The sequence below is a fragment of the Trachinotus anak genome, unplaced genomic scaffold (genome assembly GCF_046630095.1).
Source record: "Trachinotus anak isolate AG129_WGS33_773 ecotype Australia unplaced genomic scaffold, CSIRO_AGI_Tana_v1 ptg000012l, whole genome shotgun sequence".
Classification (NCBI taxonomy): Eukaryota; Metazoa; Chordata; class Actinopteri; order Carangiformes; family Carangidae; genus Trachinotus; species Trachinotus anak.
In genome coordinates, this window is record NW_027273863.1 from 5,431,466 (window position 1) to 5,456,608 (window position 25,143).

The 25,143-nt window shown below is 41.7% G+C and overlaps 1 protein-coding gene across 6 annotated transcripts in view; it reads left to right on the top strand.

Annotated features, from left to right (window-relative positions):
* Positions 1-2,855: 2,855 nt before the first annotated feature.
* The window catches only part of rnf220a (ring finger protein 220a), a 310,863-nt gene continuing 288,575 nt past the window's right edge, over positions 2,856-25,143 (top strand). For 2 of the 6 annotated variants that reach the window (XR_011692828.1, XM_071490478.1), the window contains exon 1: positions 2,858-3,405. The gene's annotated coding sequence lies outside the window, so the exon portion shown is untranslated. Of the gene's footprint in view, positions 3,406-25,143 lie in introns of all 6 variants that reach the window. The other 4 variants (XM_071490474.1, XM_071490477.1, XM_071490481.1 and 1 more) reach the window with 3 other exon arrangements.

The window sequence follows — 25,143 nt, forward strand, 5'->3', positions numbered from 1 at the left end:
GTCTTTGCTTTCATCTGGTGCCAGTACAAAGAAAACAATGAAGAAAACAGCAAGATCTTCAAGGAGCACACACACACACACACACACACACACACACACACACGCTGAAGCCACCTCACACATGGTTGCAGTTGACACAGACTGGACTCTCACTGGATCAATCTGTCACCATTTGTCACTGACTGCTCTCCAGTCTGCTGTGCAAGTGTGTGCGGGTGTGTTTTTGTGTCCAGCACTGTAAAACAACCTTTGGCAGGTGTATTGAGGATGCAGTCTCCATTCTACACGGCTGCTTCCAGTAAAAGCCTGACTGTTACCTGTCTGTACATGAAACAGCTCGGAAAAGACGGAGAGACAAAAGAGGGTGATGGCGGGAAAAAGAGAGGAGGGTGGGGGTGGGGGCGTGGGGGGGGGGGGCTGCGTTGAAGACATGGAGTAAAATCAAATCCAATAACAAAGACAAGAAAACCAAACTGATAGAATTGGAAAAAAAGGAGATGAGAAAAGGGGAGATGATGCACACGGATACTGAAGAGGAAGTGGCTTTTGAATTATTTTGGCCTGGAAAAATATGGCCCTGCATAAGTGTTAGGTGTTAGAGGAATGAAGAAGCAAGCTGAATAAATGATTAACTACATCACAGATGCAGTTTTTATATGGCCGATACATCTCTGCCTCGCTCACAGCACAATCCCACGCTTATGTAATGTGCCTAATCCATAACCATAACGCAGGCGTGGCAGCATGGACTTATATATCAAGACATTTGCTCCGTATGATAATGCTCACTGTATCTCACATATCACCGAGTCCACCGATCCCATACATAAAAACAGATGCTCGTGTCACATCTTCTGCATTTTATAAAGTGAGAAGCACATGGAAAGGAGTCAAATGATTTCTTTATTGGCATCCTTATCGTCTCATCGTAAATCACAGGCTTGTTAAGTTTTTAATTTGTGCATGGCGAGTGTGTTAAAAACGTAAACACTAATTAACTATTCAATGATAAATGACAAGGCGAACTCTTCTCTTCTCTTCTCTTCTCTTCTCTTCTCAGCAGTTATATCAGAGAATTATACCCACCATGCATGGTTCTCCGGTTTCATTCAGAACAGTTCTAATGAGGACAAACTGCTCCCTGGTTGAGCCACAATGGCTCCGCCGACTCTGAAAAGAACTAAAATGGCTGAATGGAAATGAGAGGGGCAGAGGAGGTCAGTCCTCAGCATCAATTCTCATATTACCACACACACACACACACACACACACACACACAAATGACTATTGCACATTGAGGTGTCACAGACGCATAACTGTGACAGCAGCCATCTCTCCAACCATCCCTCTCCTCTAATACCATCATTTGAATCTCTCTCTCCCTCTGTCTCTCTCTCTCATCTCTTAATATTATCATCTGAATAGCCAGCAGGTGATGGGATGTTAGACCAGGGATCAAATTGAGAAAATGTATTAGGAAAAGTGGAATAACTGACCGGTAACCTTATTAGCATATCCTTGGCAAAGGCAGGCAAATGGTAATTTATTTATTCATTATTTTATTTATTTTGCTGTTACATAAGATTGATAAGACAGACTTCATATTTTAATTTACAGCAGTGAGGTATTTCACGTATATATGTGCAGTAATATGTCATTGTCAGATTGCTAATTACCAATTTGGACCAAGTGATACAAAAACAATTGAGACCATTGTCAGGAGTTTCAGCAGCCTGTGTGTTTTAACACAGTACTTTCTGTTATTATTGTTAATGTTACTCAGATTTTCCCATGAACTGTGTTTCTTTTCTGGACAACGAGCCTATGGCTACATTTACATCATACGGGCACATATGTGAAAGAAGAGAAGAAGAGTGTTCATAACTTGTGAATGCTGAAGTCATTGGACAGGGCAAATTGTAGCTGTATATCTATTAAACTTAGGTTGAATTATTTTGAATGATGGTTTTTGGCTGACGTGACGCATCCATATTTGTTTGTTTGGCAACAAAACATGGATTTTCAGAGAAACCTGAGTTTCCTAGTTGTAATTATGACTTGGATGTTGACAGAGATGGTTTTTACAAGTCTGAAACTAGTAATTATCTATTGCAACATGAATGCAGTGTTTGTCCTTATGTCCCACCAAGGTTAGCTGCTGTTCCATGATCTGTAACTCAATGCAATTTGTCTGTCATCTTTCTCGTCTTTCTGAAAAAGTGGAACAGTCCCTCAGTACATATATAAAAATACATAATAGATACATAATACATTAGAATTTGAACCCCTTCTGATTTTTATTAAGTTTGACAATGATTACTTTGTGTGGATAAAAACAAACTACAGTTCTACAGAAGATAGCACAGCCATTGCCACACTTGCCACAGTCAAATCTGAGGTCATGTCCTTGGTATTTTTCTTGAAATTTGGGATTTTACCAACCTTACGGTGGCTATTTTGGGGCTTATTCTAGTACTTATATCTATAGACTACTCCTTCTATACTCAGCCAAATAAAATAAACAAATAGTAAATAAATGAATAAATAAATAAAGGATTCAGTATTTCTCCACATTTATCCCCAGAAACATATACAGCATTTTGAAACAGCTTTAAGACATCTATATTGGAAAATAATACGGTAACGTTTCATTTTGCTGCTCTTTAACTTCTTAATTATTTCCCAAAATGTTTCCCGAAAACAGCTTTGGGATTCGGTCTTCAGGTTCAGTGTTCTTGTTTTTGTTACTGTTTGCTCAGTTGCAATTATCTTGAATGTGATGTGCCTTTGTGATTGTATTATAAAGACTGTCAATAAAGAAAGAAAAAAAAAACAGCTTGTAATTTGGTACACCTGTGGAGCCACTGGTGTGCCCGCGGATGTCCCTGTGCCAAAAACTGCATGAGTTAGCTGCAAATTCAAAAAAAAAAAAAAATCTTAATATCATTCCAATTTTATACACTGTTGAAATCGACTGGAGAAAATAGAGAAATGGACAGAAAGTTCAGTCAGTTGTAATGAAAGTTCAAAGGTGAAAAGAGTGGGGGGGGGACGCAGCTAGCCTGCTAACGTTAGCTCTACAGATTTCGTTTAAAATGCAAAAAGGTCAAACCAAAGCTCAAGCCTTTAAGAGGCAACGCATCGACAAAGAGGAGCACCAGACACGGGCAACCAGAAACCACACCGGGGAAGCTCCTCCACCCTCCGGCTCCTCTAACCCGAAGCCGGCTGCTCCAGCCATGGCCACGTCCTCCGGCTCCTCTAACCCCGCACCAACCGCTCCAGCCACGGCGGCGGGACTCTCAGATGCTGCACTAACGACTCCTCTTCCGGATCTGTCAGTAATGGACGAACCTACTCGCCTGCCTAAATTACTCTCCATCCCGCCCACGACATAAGCAACAGGTAAGTTGGTTTGTTTACACCCTGTAGAGGCCTGAAAAAACCTTTGGCTGTGTGGTTACTGTTGGTATTAGTGAATGCGGTGTGATGTAGATGCACGTTGAGTGCTGCAGATGTTCACTGAGTGGGGTTTGACATTACTTTCCTGCAGCTGTTGTGCTGAACTGTTATTGGGGAAGTCAACTGAAGAAATGACGTTGCAGCTCGTCCCCGCCATCTTTATCTTGACGCTATCACATGTTGCCAAGCAACAGTAAGCGGAACCAGTTTCCTGCTATCAATCCAATTTAAAAAACTGATAATGGACAAATAGTATGAATGATGTTTTAATGAGATCTTAAATTACGTGTAACAAAATCTTTCAAAGCAAAAAGGGCTATGTTCAGACAGCTAACTCAATACATTAAATTATCAAAAATCAAACACACCTGGCTCCCTGCTTTTACAGTACTCCGTTGTGTTGCTTGTAAAGAAAAAACGTGCCTACTTTGCCTGAGCGTGTTTGTGTTTTGTTGTCATTGTGAGTAGTATACAGACACTCAGCACCATCAGTGCTGCCATCAGTTCAGTGGTAGTGTGTTTGTGACAGTGTGTTGCAGAGGTCTGGTTTGTTATAATTGGCTGTGGTTTAAAGTTGTTTTGTATGATGAGTAATTAGCTTTAATAACTATTTTAATAATCAGTGCTTTATGTTGGCTGTTTTTGGAGTCTGTACCATGGAGGGTGTGTCTGTTTAATACATGCATGGACACTTTTTTAATGTGTAAGACATTTGTTAATCATGTGTCTGTATGATAGGTGCATTGCTTGATTGGAGAGTCCACTGTGTAAATGCCAACTTGTGGTTGAAAATATGGAGAGTAGGCTGTACTGTATGTGGCAGGTGTGTGACACCTGATGTCTTTTAAGATGATTACATGCCTGTCATTATACTAAATAATTATATCAGGTAACTCTCCTGACAATCCCTTTACACATCCATTTATTTTGAAGCCACTGTTATGTATTAGTGATTGTTCCGAGTCAACCTCAGGGCTTATTTTATGTCCCGCTCCCTCCCTTCCAATTATGCTTATTTGGCCTTTACTGTATACTCATACCTTATGATCCTTTATTTTGAAGCAATTGTTGCTAGCCTACACTAATGTTACTGAACCTCTATTGTATAATTGCCTGTGTTAAACATGTATTTATATGAAGTCCTCTCTTGTGTAAATGAGGGATTACGACAGCCCTGTCAGTGTTATGTATTAGTGGGATTGTTCTGAGTCAACCTCAGGGGCTGATTTTATGTCCTGCTCCCTCCCTCGGTTGTAATCTGTGCTGTGCCACTGGCTATTGCTATTGATTGTACTGTCTTGCTATTGATACAGCTATGTCTGGACTATCTACGGCCAATTCTACTGAGTGGGTTTTCACAAAGGTCTCGGTCTTTTGGAGATTGTTGTTCGGTGAAGGCTGCTAAAAACAGAACTACTAGGTTTATGTTCCAGGCCTGTAGAGGTCAGTGTGATTTCAATAAGTTTTTCTGACATCTGGAACAGATGCAGGATGTTTGTGTTTCACTTCAGCTGTCTATAGGACGGACAGCTAAGAGGTCATGTTTCCATAAAAAGAAAAAACACATCTTATAATATTGAGCTATTTCATTAACTTTCAAGCCTTTTATTGTTGGAGTTGGAATAACGGTGCCCTCTTCCTGTTTTGTTCTGTAAAGCAGATGTCAGCAGTCCATGTCTGACCTGCTTGCCAGGTGGACTATGTCTGTAAAATGCTGCATAGAGTCCACGAATGGCAGCTTGTCTTCTTAGCAACTGTTTACTTTGTCGATGGCACCTGAAACAATGAAGTAATGATTCATTTATGTAAAAACGGTACAGACAGCACCTTTAAACCAAGGACACCTCTGGATGCACCTGATTTGAGGTTTAAAATCTGTCTTTCTTTGGCTCACTAGCGTCTCTGTTTCTCTTTAGTTGTGTTGGTCACTCTCTGCTCTCTCTGTCTCTCTCTTTCTCATCTCGTTTCCTCTGAGGAGCGCTGGTGAGCGGCAGAGGAATCATAGAGCCATCAAAGGTTGCCAGCTGTAGGAAATGTCTTCATTTGCAGCGTGCTGGCCTGACACCTGAGCTCCAGGCTTCTGTGTGTCTGTATGACTGTGTCTGTGCCTGCTTGTGTGTGTGTGTATATATATATATATATATATGTATGCATGTGTGTGTGTGTGTGTGTGTGTGTGTGTTTGTGTTTGTGTGACTGAGCCATCCCGGCTCCCCAGCAGGTCCGTCCTTAAATTGTCTCTGTGTGTTTTATGGCATTGTTTGTGTGTGTGTGTGTGTGTGTGTGTTTGTGTGTGGCTGTGGGCCTGTGCCCCATCCATCAGCGTTAAGATGGCACATTACTGTTAATGAATGATATTTGTGTTCAGCGTGTATGTCAGGAGGGAGGACCGGGGAAGCAAAACAAGCCCTCCCCAATCACCTCACCTCCAGTCTCCTCATTTTCTTTGTCAGTCTCTTCCCTGTTTTGCATTTTAGGAATTTACTCAGCTGAGTCTCAGACTAACTTATCTGAGCTGTTGCATGAAAACAGCAGTTGTGGTGTTTTTCCAACCAGAGTCAAAACTTTACATGGCTGAACTTGTACTGAGGGGATTTTATGACGAACCATACTGTTGATTTGTATGTTTTAGCACTTAAGTTTCACAATCACTTATTTCCCATTATTTTGACATATTTTCTGAAGCGTATAATAGATTAAACCAATTTATTTATTTTTTTGTTTTCCAGTAAATATGGCAATTTATGGGACGGATTTAACCTTAACAATAATCCATTGCAGTGAACATTAACCCTCTTCATTTTTGAAAAATGACTTTGTCATTGTGTGGTGATGCATTTTCATGAAGGGCTCTTGTTGGTGCATTTAAGGATGCTCTGAAATGTAGGATTTAAAAGTTGGCTGCCAAAGAACATGCTTTTGTTGTAGAAAAATTACAGATTCACAATATCTTTCTCTTGACATCTGTGTTTCCTTGTTTCTATTTAGGGCAGAACAATTCATTGAAATATTATCGAAATCGCAATATGGCCAGCTGCACATTTTCTTTTTTGATAAATGTGAAATGTGTCACAACATACCTTTTTATGATTGTCATATAAACGCATTATGGTGCTACAGAGGTGCCCCGACCTATGGACATAAGAGAGTATGCTTGTTTGGCACAGACCGCAGTAAACATCATCATCATTTTTATATGCTTGTGAGTAAGTGAAAAAGAAATGCAAAAATAACCATTCCCACAAATCAGGACTTAAATCAAAATATCTGTAAAAATAATTGCAATATGACTTATTTATTCATTTATTTTATGCATATTGTTCAGCCCTAGTTTTTGTTCTTCTTGCTTTTTTTGCATTTGGCAGGTGAATCTTAAAATTCGTGTTTCAAAATAAGAGCTGGAATGATACAGTGAATCTGCAAGTTATTATTGCAGATTCAGTTTTGGTGTGTATGTTGGCTGCAGCACACAGATGCCAGGTTTGAGGTATTTCAGAAGCAGTTTCACCATTACATAGTTTTCCCAGCAGAGAGCACTGAGAAGTCAGCTGTAAAATATCGTGTTCAGTATATATCTTGGTCACAATTCTGTAACATTTACACATATCAACAACTCTTAAACTCAACTGACAACAATAATGTGATTTTAAGATGACAACCCAACAATAGATTTCTTATCTGAAGAGGGTTTGGTTTTGATAGTTTACTGACATCTGAGGAGATTAATGGCTGCATGACAGGTTGGAATCAATCTTAAAATGTATGGTGTGATTTGGAAATGATGAACATATATTATATAACAAGCTTAAACCACAAAGTCCTTCAAGTTAAATTACATGGTCATAAAGTTGTGTAAAGAGGGCTATTCTTACAGCAGTGGCACAGAATACAAATAAATGTTAAATTGCACTCAACATCAATTCATCACTAAGAACAACATGCACTTTCATCCTTTTTCTTTGTGTTTTGAAAAGACAAAAGACTTTGGATGAAAATATCACTAGCTGTAATTTAGAATCTCAAAGGTGTACATTCATATCTCGTCTTCTCACTCGATCTCGGTCCAGCGTGTCCCTCCCCCCTCCCTCCCTGCCCTTGACTCTTTCCGCCTCCACCTCTGTCTCTCCTCTAGTCTCCTTTCGCCCCTTCTTTACCACCACCTCTCATTCCCCTCACAGCTCTCCATCATACTTTTATAAGGCAGTGGGAGGTCTGGTGCAGGCCTTCATTTACAGAGTGACGTTTAACAGAGCTTTACACGGTATGAGATGTAAAGATTGGAATGAGAGCGTGGCAGCAGAAATTGTGTTTGAATTGCAGAATCGTAAAATACAGCCTGGTGACGCTGGCTGTCTGATATTCTCGTTATATTGGATGCATCCAGTGATTGTGCTCTAGGTATCAATCAACAGCCACGGGTGGTATAAACTCATAATTATGTGATATATCACTGAACTCAGCGGCAAAACTGGCTTCTTCTCCATAGGGAGGTCAAAGGTCAGGAGCTGATGGGAATGCAGAGTCTTGATCAAGGACACATTGAAAAGACTTTTAAAAGACTAGCATCTGACACCTGCTCACACTGACACTGGGTCATAAGTCACAGAGTTTTTAGTCTCATACTATAAGGTTTTGTAAAGACTGTGGATCTTGCAGGGTCCCTATTTGCAAGACTAGATTCCTTTGAGATTTTTCCCATCATCAGGAAATTTACAGGAAGACTTTTTTGTACATTATTATTATTATTATTGTTGTTGTTACATAAAGGTAGTAACTCTACAATGAAACTGCCATGATCTGCCCCTAAAATGATTCTCTGTTTTATTTTCAAATTACTGGAAAAATAAAACAGGAAACCCTTGCCTCCCACTCACATTCTTGCACCTCTGCAGAGTTGCCTCAGTGCTTATCAACTTTTTTTGCTGCTTCCTGTTTGGTGCTGGAGAAAATGTCATTGAACGCCACTATTTGCATTAGCCAAGACTAAAAACTTATGATAATAAGACGATGACATTTTTCACAATCTCATTTCTTACTACAGCGTGTTGTCTGGAAAGATGGAGAGTGGTCCCCTGGAATCTGTTTATTTCCATGAAACATACACCGAACAATAAATAGGTGAAAATTTGTACCACTTTACAGTAAATTACCGAAGTTTTGAGCACTCGGTGGATGTGTCACCCGTCAGCTGGCGCGAAAGGAGGAGATGTCAGGTGTACAGGACACCGGTGGGAGTGTTACTATGCAGAAGAAGCTCATAATCCACTGCTCACAAATTGTTATGAGGTTGAGTGCTGATGCAAGCAGAAGCACTGTGACTTTACGAGCGAGATGGGTAAAGGAGATGTCTCAAACCAGGTGTCAGTAATATGCAGAACTAGCCTTATGAAACCAGAGGCAATTTTAAACAAATTATAGTAAGTTTGTATATCAGTATTATTTTTATGATGATGATGATGATGATGATGATGAGGATGATGATGATGATCATCATCATCATCATCATCATCATCATCATCATCATCACTGCATTTATTTATTTTACTCAGAGGACATTTCTGATGTGACTTACTGACTTTTATATATGTCACCACGGCTGCTGCTGCAGCAGTGGGATGGAAGTGGGTTGGATGGATGGATTTGCTGAATAGACGTGTTCTGCCAGTGTCAGGCAGGGTGACAGCGCTCTGCCACACAGGCCCCCAGCAGATGTCACTCACTCATTAGTGAATGATGTGAGACCTGCCAGTGACAAGCAGCAGCTGACAGAAAGAGTCAGAACATATAGTGGACATTTTACCTCCTGTTTCACGGACGGTATTAACAGTAGTTTCAATGATATTCACATATATTATCACTGACTAATAACCAGCTCCTTCCCTCTTTGTCACCATCTGTAAAACTTGCTAAAAGCAGATCCCGTCTTAAGAAAAATGCTTTATCATGATTCTACTGTATTGTCTAACAGAGCACAGAGAAAGACAGGAAAACAACTGACAGAGGGAGGAAGTGACAGACGTTCAGTGCCGTCAAACGAGTGTCGAACCCGCGTCATTGTCTGGAATGAACATGTAGGGACGTGGCGTTCAGGTCCTATGAGCCACAGCACAACCTCTAGTTAACCCCTGATGCTCATGTCCTGCTCTGCCTGCTCACACTGTGTTTACAGGTTTCACCTTGAGCAGCATCAAAACACTGTATGAATGTGTCAAACAGGAAACTGACATGAGCTCAGCGTCGCGCTATTTCCTATGACTACAGTGAGACGTTCCCAGCCGTGCAGAGCTGGGAAAATAGGGCGAGAGGTGGGAGGAGAGAGGGAGGACATAAGGAAGAGGATGGTCAAGGGACAAGAGAAAGGGGAGTGAGGCAGAGGAGAAGGAGAATGGGTGGGGATGAAGATACAGAGGAGGAAGAGGAGGTAGTAGAGAGCTGAGTGGGTGATGGGTGAGTTGAAGGAGGGTGAGGTCGGTGTCATAAACATCCTGCAGATCAAGCGACTGGATGGTGGAGGAAAAACATGTTGATTCACAGTTCGGTTTGATGCTGAGGCACAATGGCTGGTGTCTGTGTAGCTGTGTGTTTTATGTGTGTATACTGTACAGTGCAGCATATTGTAAGGCTTTTTTTTTTTAAACACACATCATGATTGTTGTGCCAATATAAATATAATGTTGGCATAAAGTGAAGATAATGTGACAATGTGGTGTTAAAGGGTTTTTAATTGTTGGCCTTTGATACAGTTGTTGCTCATTCTCATTTAATTTGGTTGACTTTTTTTTTTTTTCAGCTGGAGTCTTGACTGTTGTTATCATTTAGTGGGAGAATTAACAAAAATATTTTTTTACGCCTCCGTGCTGGCGATAATCAGAGCCGGACACAGATTGTTTTTGGGTTGTCTGTCCCACAGTATCTCAGTAACGCCTGGATGGAACTTCTTCAGATTTGGCACAAACATTCACTTGGACTCAAGGATGACGTGATTAGATTTTGGTGGTCAAAGGTCAAGGTCAGTGTGACCTCACACAACACTTTATATCCATAGCTCAAGACTACAACTTCATTTCATATGACTCTGGTTAAACAGGGATGTAATATGAAACTAGTCTGAGTGGCGGAGGCATACAACTGTGAGGCGGTAATTCTAGTTGAGTTCCACTAAATTAATCAAGTTTCAGTGCAGAGTCATAGCTCAGCCTGAGGTTGACTACCCTCCAGCTTCCTCTGCCGTTTCTAGGCAAATCACACAATAATTAAGCAAACCAAACACGTTTTGATGGATGTCCATTCTGTTTCGATGCAGCAACATGCCAGAATTTGTGTTTTGGGTAGTTGCCCAACTCTAACCACCAACATACTCGTCATCTGTGTGTGTTGATGGAAACAGTCTGTGTGTGGGTTTTCTGGCTTTGGAGGTTCAAACATCTTTCTGTCTTGTGGAGCCTTCTTGCAAACAATCAGGAGTCGTGTTTAAATTCAGTGTCACTCACCTAATTGCATTGTGTATCCTTGAGGCCTAACAGTGGATGGCATTTGGTGTTGAATGGACTACCTTCATAGGCAACATTTACAAACCCGATCTCAATAAAGTATTTTAAATCCACCATTGTTCATCCATGTTTACTTGCTTTCCCTGTCTTTGTTGGTGCATTACTGTTATAGTGTAGTGTGAAACTATGTGTATGACAAGTGCATGTGTGTCTTTGTGCGCAATACAAACACACATGAAACATTCTCAATCGACCTACAAGAGGTCAAAACTTTACTGCAAGTAATGATTATTTTAGCTCCCAATTCATATGCTGGTTATTTTCTCAATGAAAAGATTAATGGTTTGGAAAAACTCCTCATATCTGAGCAGCTGAGGCCTTTGTGCTTGATAAATGACTTAAATGTAGAGCAACACTGACTAATCAATTCATCGATTAGTCATTGGTTGAGGTGACTGACATATTATTTTAATGGATCTGCCAGCCAATCAAAGAGCTTTCTCAGCCATTGCATGAAAGTTCAGTAAAGCCATCAAACTCCAAAAGTAAACAGCTCAGTCAGAGTCAGGAGATGTGACCTCCTCAGTTTAATGGACTTTCGGGATCTTTGTGTGTCCATAACTCAGTTACAACAACACAAGGATGTGCGTTCTATGCGGATATAAAGAGTGAAAGGTCACAGGTGTATTGTGGGAGTGCGCATTCGTTGGAGAGATTGTGACATATCACTTTGGTTCTCTGGGCCTGAATCCATGTGGCTCAGTGGGCAGGAAGTAGCAGAGTCAGAAACAGGAAACAGGAAGTTATTAGCCAGGATGATCTGAACACACTGGACTGTGGAGTACATCAAGACAACAACAACAGACACACACTACACCTGGCAATGTGTGTGTGTGTGTGTGTGCGCGCACCACAGGAGGAAGAGGAAGGCGCTATAGACAGGCAGAGGTCTGAGACCAGATTGTGCTGTCCTGAAAGCAAAGAATCACAACACCTATACGTTTGTGTGTGCGTGTGTGTGTGTGTGAGTGTGTGAAGCCATGCTGAACTCTTACTTCAGTGACTGTTCCAACACCTACGGTATCACAGTCAGTCATCACAGCACTTCCTGACAAAACATCATGACACTCAGGTAAACTTCCGAAATAAAGGAAAGAAAGGAAGCACCTGAATAAATGACAGATTGGGAGTGTGTTGAAAGTGTGTGCTGCGTTTTCCTGCCAGTACTTTGGTAGACTAAACTTTGTGTGGAGGTTTGGTATAATCAATAAACATGAAATAGAAACCCAAACAGAAGATGGTTATTTAAAAATCTTCTTCCTGATATGACGTTATCTTCACATCTTTTAGCATCTAGTAAGAAAACCAGTTTTTTTTTTAATATTGTGCTAAGTTGTTCTGATTGCTATGGCCATACATAATCAATAATAATATGATCATATTATTATAATTGATTAACCATTTTATTTATTTATTTATTTATTTATTTTTTTTTTAACATATTTTCATCCTCATGACAGCCTGGGTGTGAGCACGGCGACTTCATCCTTGTGTTGTGTAATTTAATCCTAAACAATGTCCAGTTTTCCAGTGGGAGTGAGACCCTCAACAAAACACAAGCTCTGAGACTGACAGTAATAAGCAGTGACCTCATCAGGGGTGGAGCTCAGGCTGTGAGGGCAGGATGTAAATGAACTGACATGACATCATATGGAGTATAGCGTATGAAGTGTTTAACACAAACAAACTGTGTGACACTGTGTTTTGATTGGCTGACACACAGTTCATAAGGCAGACCGTCTGATTGGAGTCGTCGGTTTGTCTAAATGTCTGACTCATCAGCTGACTACTGGGCACTTCTGACAGGGTTGTTGCACTAGCATTGTTTTACTCCAATAACGACAGATACAGAGATAAAACACACACGCGCGCGCACACACACACACACACACACTGACATGCTGGCTCAATAGGCTCCTGGATATTCCCACTTTCCTTAAATAGAGCTCCATCAGGCAGGTGTTTCCCTTGACGGAGAGACGGGAAAGCAGGGTCAGAATGAAATGGCTGTGTGTGTGTGTGTGTGTGTGTGTGTGTGTGTGTGTGTGTGTGTGTGTGTGTGTGTGTGTGTGTGTGTGTCCGTCCAGCAGGGCCAGCTGCCAGTGGGCACCTGTGTCCTCTGGCTCGACGTGTTGTTTATCTGCATGTTAGCCGTCTGGAGCTTCCTGTGGACACGTGTCTGCCTGACCAGAGGAGCCAGGGGGACTCCTGGTTCTGAGGCTTAAAAAAACAGCAAGTTTGCTTCAGGTGACAGATGTTTAATGTGGGAAACTACAACATAAGGACTGACACCTCAGGTATACCTTACCTCTTCATTCTGAGTAAGTCATTTTGTATTCTGGGTGATATGACTTCAAATCAGTATCACAATTATTTAAAATTTACCTTGATTAAGATTAACGAACAATTACTTTGGTGGTCATCTGTATGTCTTTTTTCAAGGCTCATGTGGGAATGTGACTGTTCTCCAAATGGTGGTGTTACCTTTGGTTGGTATCCATGTTGCATTGACCACTGCCAGGTGGTCGTGGCTGATGAGACCCAATCAGGAGGCGATCGTTTCCAAAAGACTCAACACAACCCCGGAGTTTTCAAACTGAAATGGGTCCAGCAGCTTTTCCAGAAGTCTGTGTTTTAAAGGCTTGAAAACTCCAGAGTTGTGGAAGCCATGTGTAAATGTAACAAAAGAAATGACATTCAAAACTAAAACGTATTTGTGTAGATGCAGTCTGAGGCTCAGTGTTTGCGCTCATCTGTATCACCAACTTCACTTTGAGTGGACGTGGACTAACGTCAGTTGGAAGGGGCAGAGTCATGTGACTGGACATGAGGTAGTATTTTTTTTAAAGTCACAGTTCATGAATGGACACACTGGGGAAAGTATAAACTAAAAATATAAAAGTATACTGTTTCCATTAACTGCTCAGGCCTTTTTCCCATCTCCTCTAACTTCACTCTTCTATCTCTGTCCTTAGTCGATCGCCTTGTTTTTCAGTCTTGGTTGCTGGATTTTTTTTTTTTTGGCAATTAGGGTTTTCCCCAAATAAAGTAGAAATTTTAAAGTAGAAAAGCTTTAGAGGAGTCGCCACTCCCTTTAACACCCACATGAGGAGAGGACACCAGGAACGATCGAAACCCAGACCTTGAGCCTGAGTGTCATGGATAGTCCCCTTCTCTCTCTTGCTCTCTCTCCCATCCCTCCATCCATCCCGTCTAATCCTGATGGTGTTAATTGAAAGTCAGGAGAGGGCACCCTTGCGGTTTCATTATTAATTTAACACTCAGGGTAACTTAAAGTGCAATTTTCACCCACATGTGGAACAGAAAAATCAATGGCCACAACAGCAGCGAGCATCAAGGTTGATTACTGATGCACGGGCAGAGACAGGCAAGACACCAACTACTTGAAGAGAAAGAGTGACGTGTGACTGTGTGTGGTGTCTGGGTGGTTTTTGCTAAGTGTTTGAGATGCGTCGACCCTGTTTTGACACCTCTTTCTGTAACACAAAGCAGTGGGTAAACACAAAGATGTTATCAGCTGATTAGAAATGACACCTGATGGCGGCGTGGGTGTGCTCCTTTGTGTGCGCTTTTTCATTCATCATCCCGTACGCAGAACAGACAGTAAAATCACTGTGTGTGTGTGTGTGTGTGTGTGTGTGTGTGTGTGTATTTCTTCCTGTTTAATTGTGCACATACATGACTCTCTGTCTTATTACCTCTAGCTGTGCGCTGGCCGGCCCTGTGCTGAGGATTAAAAGGGGGGAAATAAAGGTGTATTGCTCAGTAATGCAATCTGTCCTCGGAGTTGAGAGATGAGCAGCCTGCCCTTTGCGCTGAGCGGACTCGCAGATGATTTAGAGCAAGCAGATGGAAAATTCTAATATGTTAGCCTAACCCTGAATGGCTAAGAGCTAATTTATTTCAAACCCTGCGCAAGAATTACAATTCCTTCCTAGGATGCCCCCCCCCCCCCCCCCCGACCCCTCACACTCTGTGCTCTTCCCATCCTCTTCACTCTCAAACACAAGAAAGGAAAGTGACGAAAGTAGTGGAGCTACGCAGAGAGACAAGTGTAAAACCAAAGTGTATTTAACCCACAACAAAGCAGCAGGTTGTAGAATTTATCCCTTTGCTGAAGGTAAAATTGAACTCCATTTACTGTGTAGCAGTTAATTGAGAACATGCTGCTCTGAGGTGAAGTAAAAACACAGTGGAAAAGGGATAAAGTCACAATTTAAAGTGAGAAGATTCTCTGCCAGCAACATTACTCCTCCCACATCCTCCATGATGTATGCCTGCACTTTATTTTAGGCAATTTCAAGTGCTTTGCACGTTGATTCGGTTATTCAAATTTATGACCGGGATATTATGCAGTTAATACTGAATTACTTCTTGATTGAGGACCACTAATAGCCCCCGTTTCTCTGCCCTCACCTTCAAATCCTGCGGCATGCACAGTCCATATAAACACGCTCGGTCTCACCTATACTATAAGCAAATGCCAATATGATGTGTGTTTGGCACCAAAAACCTCACAAACACATGCAAGCACACGTTCAAAGACACAATTATCCTGTTAATTAAGGCAACACACACTCGTGCAGAGATGCACACACACCCGCCGTTGTCCCCTCCCCCTCGTTTGCATCTAGCTGGATGAAGTATTCCAGTGTGATCACCCCTAAGTGGACATGTCTGTCTTGATAAACACTTTATGCAGATCAGCTTCCACTTGTTTTCTGTTTCTTCAGAGAGGGAGTGCAGGAGCGGGAAAGGGAGAAATAATACCTCTCTAATTGACCCATTTGGCTGCTTCTCTGCCCACAGGAGGGGGCCTCGGCTTTTAATGTTTGATCGGCCTAATTTCCCCAACACATCATTAGTGGCCATCTTCAGCCCCGACTCTTAATAACCTCTTTATGAGGCGAATGGATGCCGTTAAAAGTCTTTGTCTCTCTCATCTCTCTCCCCGGGTCCGGCGACCCTCCTCGTCCTCCTAATTAAGTCAGATGTTTCAAAATATGGTAATGGGGCCTGGACCTGTTTGAATTGAATAAGCAAGCGTCTGCTGGACTCTTCTGCCATTTACATAATTTCATTATCAGGTAAAACACACTAATTGTTGAGTGTGGGTGTTTGTATGAGGGAGTGCATGCACAGGGTGAGCCAGCGGTTCCTTGGCAGAAATGCAGCACTAATTACAAAGCGAGTGGCAGCGCTCCAGAGCGAGGGTGTGCAAAAGCAACAAGCCATTTACACAGAGGCTAATAGATTCCTGAGCGCCAGCTCGGCCATTCCAGCAGTGCAGGGCAACATTTTCAGAGCGAAGCCGATGTTTTATTACACATTGTATCCTAATAATAGGTCAGTGCTTACAGTCTAAGCAAGCCACTTACTCCCATTCATTTAACATTAGCAGAAGCTTCATATGCTGTTCATGAAGCAATTTGAGTTGACGGAGTCATAGCAATCCCTTAAATTTACTTCATAGTTTGCCTAGAAACTAATATTGACTATACTCTCAATGGTCTTAATCAGCTGTCTGTGAAAGGACAAAAATACAATAACTTTGCTGTGCTGACAGAGCCATTTCCTGTTTCTGCACAGGAAAGAGAAGCATCACATATATTCTACATCACTGGACTAGTGATAGTCGTGGCCCTACATAAAAAGATTGTCTGCATGTTTGTTTGAGTCAGTGAGACTTAAAGTTGCATCCGATATTGTTTGCGTGGTCATTTGCCAGCTAATGGCAACATGTTGACATCCGGCTTGCTTTGTGTGTGTGTGTGTGTGTGTGTGTGTGTGTGTGTGTGTGTGTGTGTGTGGGTGTGTGAGAGAGAGAAAGAGAACCATGTGCTTCCTTTGTTGTGCCTCCTGCAGTGTTTTTGTCCAGATCACACACAGCTGCGAGCGTCTCTCCCCGTATCACGCCACCAAACTTCCCTTACATGCAAAACAAGATAATCTTGCTTGTTTTAGACTCTCAGCTGATGATTACTGACACAGACCCACCAGGACACAGCTGTGTGTGTGACGGGATGACGACTACACAAGCAGCTTTCCAGACAGAACAATGATACTGGATGCAACTGAGAAACCCTCCATTATGTTCAGTGGAAACACAATCAATGATTCCTTATTATACTTTGGTGAAGGTCAGGCAATGAAAGGACTTAAGATTGAAAAAATATCACAATTTTTCAGGCTTAGACAAAGATAATTGTCATTGTTTAATATTAATCCACCATCCACCACCATATCTCTCCTGCCATACTCTTTGTTTGTGCTGCATTATGACAAAGTTACTGTACTTCCTGCTTTGGCAGCAACATCCAGTGTAGATAGGAGGCAGTTAGCATCTTACTGCTAAACTCTTATTTTCAGATCTTGACTGTGAAATGGAAACGTTGTTCAGCGTCTGTTTGTCTGCCTCTAATTGGGAGTCTTTATTGCACAGTGTACACAATCGCTTACCACTACTTTTTGCACAAGTTGCAGTTGATTGTTTTAGAACATACGATGTATGAGTGAATGAAACAAACATGTAGTGAAGATGAAAAACATGAATGTGTCTGGAGTTAATCAAGGCAGACACCAAAAAGATAAATTAATATTAATAAATGACTTAATTCGAAAAGATTTTTGAATTTAAATTGAACTACAATGGAAATATTGTTGTTTAGCTCAAACTTGTCAGTACCACTGTCACATATCATTATATTTTTTTCAATCAACATTGATCAAATACATTCAAATGCTTTTGATCATTGCTTGTTTCCTCGTTTGTGTGTGCGTATGTGTGTGTGTGTGCGTGCGCGCGCGCAGTTAATGAGAAAGGCATGAATTCCCCTCTTTGTTAAATCATTATTCGCCTAGCCTGCCCACGTCTCCACCTTTGATGAGACACACACACTAATTTTTTTTTTCTGCCCGACAGTGTCTGCAACTTATTCTGCTCCCTGTGTGTGTGTGTTCGTGTGTGGATGTGTGTGTCTACATACAACCATCAGAGGCCAAGCACAGGACGCTGCTCTCTTTCTGCCATTTGCCATTTACACCAAATGGTTATTAATTACCAGACGGGATGAGACTGGGAGGGGCCAGCTGGTTCAGCTCTGGCATTACAGTGGCAGCCTGCTGTAATCTAGTTTCTGAAACACATCCTGGTTAAATAGCCATTCAGTCTGCTGCTAAAGGTCTAAAGTGCATTCTTCTTTAACTGACTACAGAGACTATTTCATTTCTTTAAAATTCTTTTTAACCAAGAAAATTAGTAAATTGGAAGAATCCGAGAAATGAAACATAATCAAGAGACATTTTTATACAAGTGGAATTATTCTAATTGTTCCAAAGGAATAATTTAACATTTTTAGAAATTTGCTAATTTTCTCTTTTAGAGAGTTAGATGAAAAGCTCGATGCCACTTATGTACCAATGTGTTGACTACAGAACCGGAGCTGAGAGACGATTATCTGAGGTTAGTATGCAGATTAGAAGCAGGGGAAACATCTCTTTGTTTAACAATGACTGTTTGTTGTTTTAGGGGAGTTACTTGCTATAACTATTTCATGATGAACAAGTTTACCTATCACTGCAGTCATTGTGTCTGGCTGTTGTTCACTCTGAAATTTTGACAAATCCACTTATTTGGTGTATTATCGAGAGTAACAGCATCCATTTTCATTGTGTAGTCACTGTAGAGGTGTAGCTCTGTGGTTTGTTTAGCTAAGCCTGACAATACAGCCACCTTAATGCTGTCAAAGATGTATTTTGACTGTGATGTTTATGTTATATCTTGTGTATTTAACACTTGCACAAATAGAACACAAGACACAAGCTGTGTCTAAATTCAGGAGTTGCATTTAAAGACTGATTTCGTCAGAGTGGCGTGACAACGCTGTCCCATTTCAAAGGCCTCTTCAAATGCGTCCGAGATATGTGTTCTTTGTTTCCCAGGTAACAATGGACCTGTTGGATCCACGAAGGATCCACCTCAACCTGACCTAAGGTTCATTGTGCACCAGTGAAGAATCACTTTTCAAACACAGATTATGGCGGACAAATAAAAGCTGATGATAAACAGGAAATCTGCTTGAAGACCAGACCATCTCATTTGAGTTCGGCCTTCACAGTTTACACGGTTTTTGGAGGCAACACCTTGGTAGGCTGCATCGTCAAAGGATGCAATGCCTGAATTGGAGCTACGCTATAGTGTCCTACCAAGCCGGTAGCTAATGCCAGTGGGCCTCTCTGAAGTCCAGTGTTCATGGTAAAGTTGCCATCTTCATGCAGGTGACTCTTGTATTGGTTGACTAGTTTGCTACTGCAGCTAAGATACAAACTACATCAGGTGGTAGACCACCATTAAGGAAATGACTCTTTGGAAACAAGTGAAATTACCTTAACACCTTTGGCAGCTTTTCTCACTTATTTATATAAAATAAGATGGATACTTTTTAAAGTGAGCAGCCTATACACACACTGCTCTTTTCTCTGTTTCTCTCTTTCACACAATAGCCTGACACCACATAGCTCTTCATCAGGTGCTGGCCGTCAGGGCCTCTTGCACGTGCAGACGATTACCTTGTCCCCTGATTGCCACCGTACAGAGAGGGGGAGGGTTTTTTTCTTACAAATTAGTGGATAAATAGATACCCCACCACCGCCTCCACCATTCACCCCCCTCCCCGCTACCCAACTCCACCCAGCCACCCTGTGCCTAATGATGGGGGCTGGGGAGCGGTAATGAAAAACTATACATCACAATCAGCCGGACAGTCCTATTCATGGCTATGCATTATGCTCACTAGTCATAATCATCGCTGCCGTGACAGAGGGAGAGACGTGGAGAGAGGAGAGGGGAAAAAGAGGAGAGGCGGTGAAAGGAGAGGATAGTATGATAGAAGTAGAGATGGTGCAAAATGGTCTGGAGGAGAGAAGGAACGATGAAATTGTAGGTGGGAAAAGGGGAAATGGAAGAAGAGAGCGCAAAGGAGGAAAGACAGAGATGGGAGGTAGAGGGAATGAAACTCAATAAGGACAGAATGGATGCTGGTCTTTCTTTATCTGCACTGTTTTTTAGCATTACCTCTGTAATGAATGCACTCCCCACCAGCACAGTACTGCTGCACTGTACCAGTGTTACCTGACTGAGAGGGTATACAGAAATACTGATGGTAAAAGACTTGGATGAGTACAGTCGGCAGCACCACAATCACATGAAGGAATATGGTTATAAGAATATACTGCTATTGTTAAATGGTTACAGGACAGTGAAGTGCCAATGCCAGAAACAGTGTTTCTTTTATCTATCAAAAAAAAAAGTATGGATGTAGAGTTCGCAATGTTGATTGTCTTTCATTGTTTCCAGCCTTTGTCCTGTTCTAAACATAACCAAGTGTTTTAATTGGCTAACCTCAAAGGGGCTGTTTGCCACATAGCCAACGTTAGCATCTACTGCTGTCAACTTAACAGTCTAGAAGAAACATATGGTGCGTTTCCACCGAGCATTACAGTTCAGTTTGGTACGGTACGGCACGCAATTATTTACGTTTCCATTTGTTTGGTACCAAAACAACCGACCTGTCCCATACCATTTTTTGTCACCCTTCCGTTGGGGTACCATGTATAATGGTGCGGTACCTAAAGGGTGGAGCTAGACCAGGCTAGGCCCACTGCAGTCCGTTGTGACAGAGAATCGTCACTTCTGTGCGACAGCGCGCCATTTTTAAATACTGCAGTCTTTTCTCAAACAAATCTTGATGCCTTGTTGAAATGAACAGCCACATGCCAAGTAGAAAAAAAAAGAGCTGCAGGATGTCCTCCATTGTTGTTTGTTGTGTTGCATTCATTGTTGTTGCACCTTTATGACATCACACTACTCATCTCGCTGACGTGGCTATCATCATCCGGCATACACCCCGCCTACCAAGTAAGGGTACTGTTCGCAGTCGGAACGCCAGCCAGGTCAGGGCGAACTGTACCATACGGAACCGGTAAATTCGGTGGAAACATGCCAAAAGTAAGTTCACCATCAAACTTCATTCCTTTACCCGCCAGGAGTGTCTCCAGCACTGGAAAGCATCCATCTTTTTTGGCTATCACATCTTTCTATCACATCTTTCCTTCTACTGAATTTAGCATGCTAACTAGCTAGCCCCAGCCCACTCAGACTGTCTCATCACTTTCCGATACAGAGTCACTGTAGTGGCCAGGCTGCCCTGAACAAGTAGCACCGCTCAGAGGGAAATGTAACAATGGCTGAAGTTCTCACCAAGACTAGTAAGTACACAGCTGTTAATGCTAATGGTAGCTATGTAGCAATAGCAAAACTTTCAGATAGCCCCTTTAACCCTTTCTCAGGCATACTGTTAAGCCTTGTAACATCTTGCTTGTTCAGTAGCTTGTTACACTGTGCAATGTGTTAGTATAGTGTAGCTTATTTTCAAAATGCAGCAAAAGGAAAACTAGTCGCGACCACATGGCTGACTCATTTTTATTTTTGCTATATTCAAATCTGGCTCTTGTAATGTCACATAGGTTGGTGCACTGTGTTATTTCTGCCATATTATGAGTGGTCAGTTTGTAGACATTGAAAAATAAGTCACTTTGTGAGAATTTGGTCCTAAATTTTGGATTAACATAAAAAATGTCATTATGTTTCTCCTCTTGATTGTTACTTCTGCCTCAACACAAAACCACACGATATATCAGGGTTTTTAAGCTTAGTTTGTTTCCCATAATCACAGCCTCACCACCTGTGTTGTAGAGGTTTAGGAAATCCAGTATCTGGTATCAAAGTGTAAGACATGTAGCAGGGGCCTTTGAGATTTCAAGATTCCATCTCATACACTTGTCTCTGAGTTCACTGGAAGTAAACAGAAAGTAGCCCCCTGCATTAGCTGGTGTAGCTAACTGCGTAGGTATCTCCTTTTGAGTCTAACTAAAATAGCTGCTTTATCATCTATGCATGCTGGTTGTTTACTTGTGTGTGGATGTGGTTCACTATTGAAGTGTGAGTTCGTGCTAAAGAAGTAGTGAAGAGAAGTTAGAGCTTAGTTCACCCACTTTTCCAGTTTCTTCAACAGAGAAGAGTTTAAAAAGTGAGACCATAAAGGGGCAGAGGAGGAAGATGCAGAAATGTTAGTGGAAAGACTTTTTATCCATCTATCCTTTTTTTTTCTCTCTCAAACATGCATACATACAAGTCCTGCAGACACTGTGTGAGAACTGTGTTTCTGCAGCTCGTTAACCAGAATATCTCCTCTATACTGGCTTATTTGGCAGCCACCGCATGCTGAGCCTCTTCTGCCATCCACCATCCTCAGGACAGTAAATTGTAGATGGTGTGTGTGTGTGTCTGTGAGTTTCTGTATGTCGCAGTGTGTAGGTCCGTTAGCTGCTGTAGGTAGGCAGCAAGCAAACCAGGGAAGAGAAAAAAGGGGATTCTCAGAGAAAAAAAAGAATGACAGACTCAAAGTCAGGAAATGACAGAGGTGTTGTGGGCAGACACATACACACATACACACATGCTCACCCACAATCCTTTGGGGGAGCTTTGTATTAGGACAAAGCTGCGTAATAAAAGTCGGATCACATAATCACTTTGACTTCAGCAAAAAACTAGACTGGCTAAAATACCCCAGGGACAAATAATAAGGTTCTGCTATTAAGCACGTTGGGCCCGTCTGTTGCCAGGTGTACGTGCACAAGTGTGTGTCTGTGTGTGAGTGTTTGCGACACAGAAAAAATTGAACATGTAGAAACATTTATATCTAACACACACACGCACTTGCACACTCAGGCACACACACACCTTTCCTCGTTGGTCTGTTTTTATAGACTGGTCGCTTACAAGCCACCAAATGTCACCGCTGTTGTTAATCCCATACAGCCTGCCTAATGAGACCATACTTCACACACTCTCCTACGAGGGTGTGTGTGTGTGTGTGTGTGTGTGTGTGTGTGTGTGTGTGCGCGCGCATCTTCACTTTGCGAGTATGTTAACATGTCTATGAGAGGTAGTGCATGCATGTTTGAAGTGTTATGTGTGTGTGTGTGTGTGTGTGTCACCCCTGACCTTGCCCTCACCCACATCTCATTCCATCTCATTAAATATGTATATCTTATCACACAACCTTCTCACAAATGCTTCCTCTCTCACACGCTCACTGATGATTTGCATGCAGTAAATTCCAGCAAGCAACAGGGAGAGAGACAGTGAGGAAGACGGGTGAGCAAGAGCATGGATTTGGGGTGGGTGGGTGGGTGGGTAGGTGGAGGTAAGCAACAAAAAAGAATGATGAAAGAGTGAAGAGGATTTTCTGTGAAAGGTGAAGTCTTCCTCTTGTCATTCATGTTAAAGAAGAAAGAAATACATGTCTACGTGGACTCTTTCCTCCTCCTCCCTTCACCCTTCTCACCTCACCTCTCTCTCCTGTCCTCCATCCATCTCACTGTGTCTCCGTCTGTGTCTCTGTGTACAGTGAGTCTTGATTGAATCTGGCCTAATGAGAATGATGTGCTACAGTGATAAAACACGGCCGTGGTCTCCTGTAAAACACTGAGCATCCCTGGCATTAATTATTGACCGGGCTGGGCTGAAGCTGGAGGGGTTTACAAGGGGAGAAAACATTACACTGACCACCGGCGTAGTTAATCACTAATGGACACTGCATGTTGAGAGAAAGTGAAGCACATGAACAAACTTAACTGTTAAGAACTGAGAATATTGACACCAAAGTTAACACCCTGAGCTTTATACCATCACTTGGTCATGTTCTCTTTCTCTGTGACGTCCATAGTAATCTGAAACTTCTGTCCGGCAGGTATGAAGTCAGGAAATAGGAAATACACACCTCTAAAATTCACAGCAAATATTCCAATCAAATATAAATTAGAATAATTTAAAAGTCAAATATATAATCAGATCTACAGTCAAATAGAATATATCAAACACATACACCAGCCAGTGGGTAAAAAAATGTAATTGGCCTCTTAAAGATCAAAAATAGTTGGAAATTAATTGTATCCCATGACATGGTAGGATTACTGCTCTGAAAGGTGCTGACATTTTCTCTTGTAATTTGACTTACTGTATCTCCTGATGAAAATAGATGTTTGAAGGAGACATCATTTGAAAGCTGACAGCCAGGCAGCACAAAGACAGGACAATAAATGGTGCAGTACAGTACAGCTGGAGCCATGTAGGATCCCCTCTGCTTAAACTCTTCATTTTCATTAATCCTATATGTTGTGTTAACTTACATGAGACATTTTAACTGTCCTTTCACAATGGACAGATCTGCAGCCTGCGACTGTTATTCTCACACAACAGTCTCAGTTAAGAGTTTTAGCTTCAACATGTTCTACCCCTTTAATATTAAAACAAGCTCCCTGCAGGTTGTAACAGATCTTTTAGCAGCAGCAGCGCTGGAACTCTGTGGAACTGCTCAAGCTGCAGACAGCTGATCAAAATTTCTGACCTGCCCAAAAAAAATCCAACTGAGGGCTAAATCGTTGATTGTTAAGGAAGTTAATCTGGCATCATGACCTCCCACAATCTGCATGTCATATAACAATCCAGCAGAAACTTGGCCGACTCCAAAATGAATCATGGCTGACCAATTCAGACTGAAAATTGGGCTCAATATGTAAAGTGTCTGCCTGGTCTTATTAGCATTAGGATGGAGGTAGACCTGTAGATTTCAGTCATCAGTCATTGAACACTTTTTGGCACTTTACAGACAAAGAAATCTGAGATTTTAATAAACATATAAATATGTAAATACTGATACCAAAACACAAAATTCAGTGACAGTGCAGCTCTCAAATGTGACAGAATGACTCCCATGAAGCTTTTTTGAAGTACTTTTGGGATGTTCTTTTATTAGAGAGACACAGTAGAGAGATGGCAGGAGACGAGGGAGGACAGGAAGAGACAGGAAGTGACATGCAACAGAAGTCCCTGACCGGACTTGAACCCAGGATGTTGCCAATCACTGTAATCTCATAACAACACTGATCCGGTTGTTGAGTGTTCATGAAGTATAAGCTAACTTTAGTCCAGTCATAATTGCATTGCATTTTACACCCCTTCAACCTATACCTGCTGTGAGCTGCACTT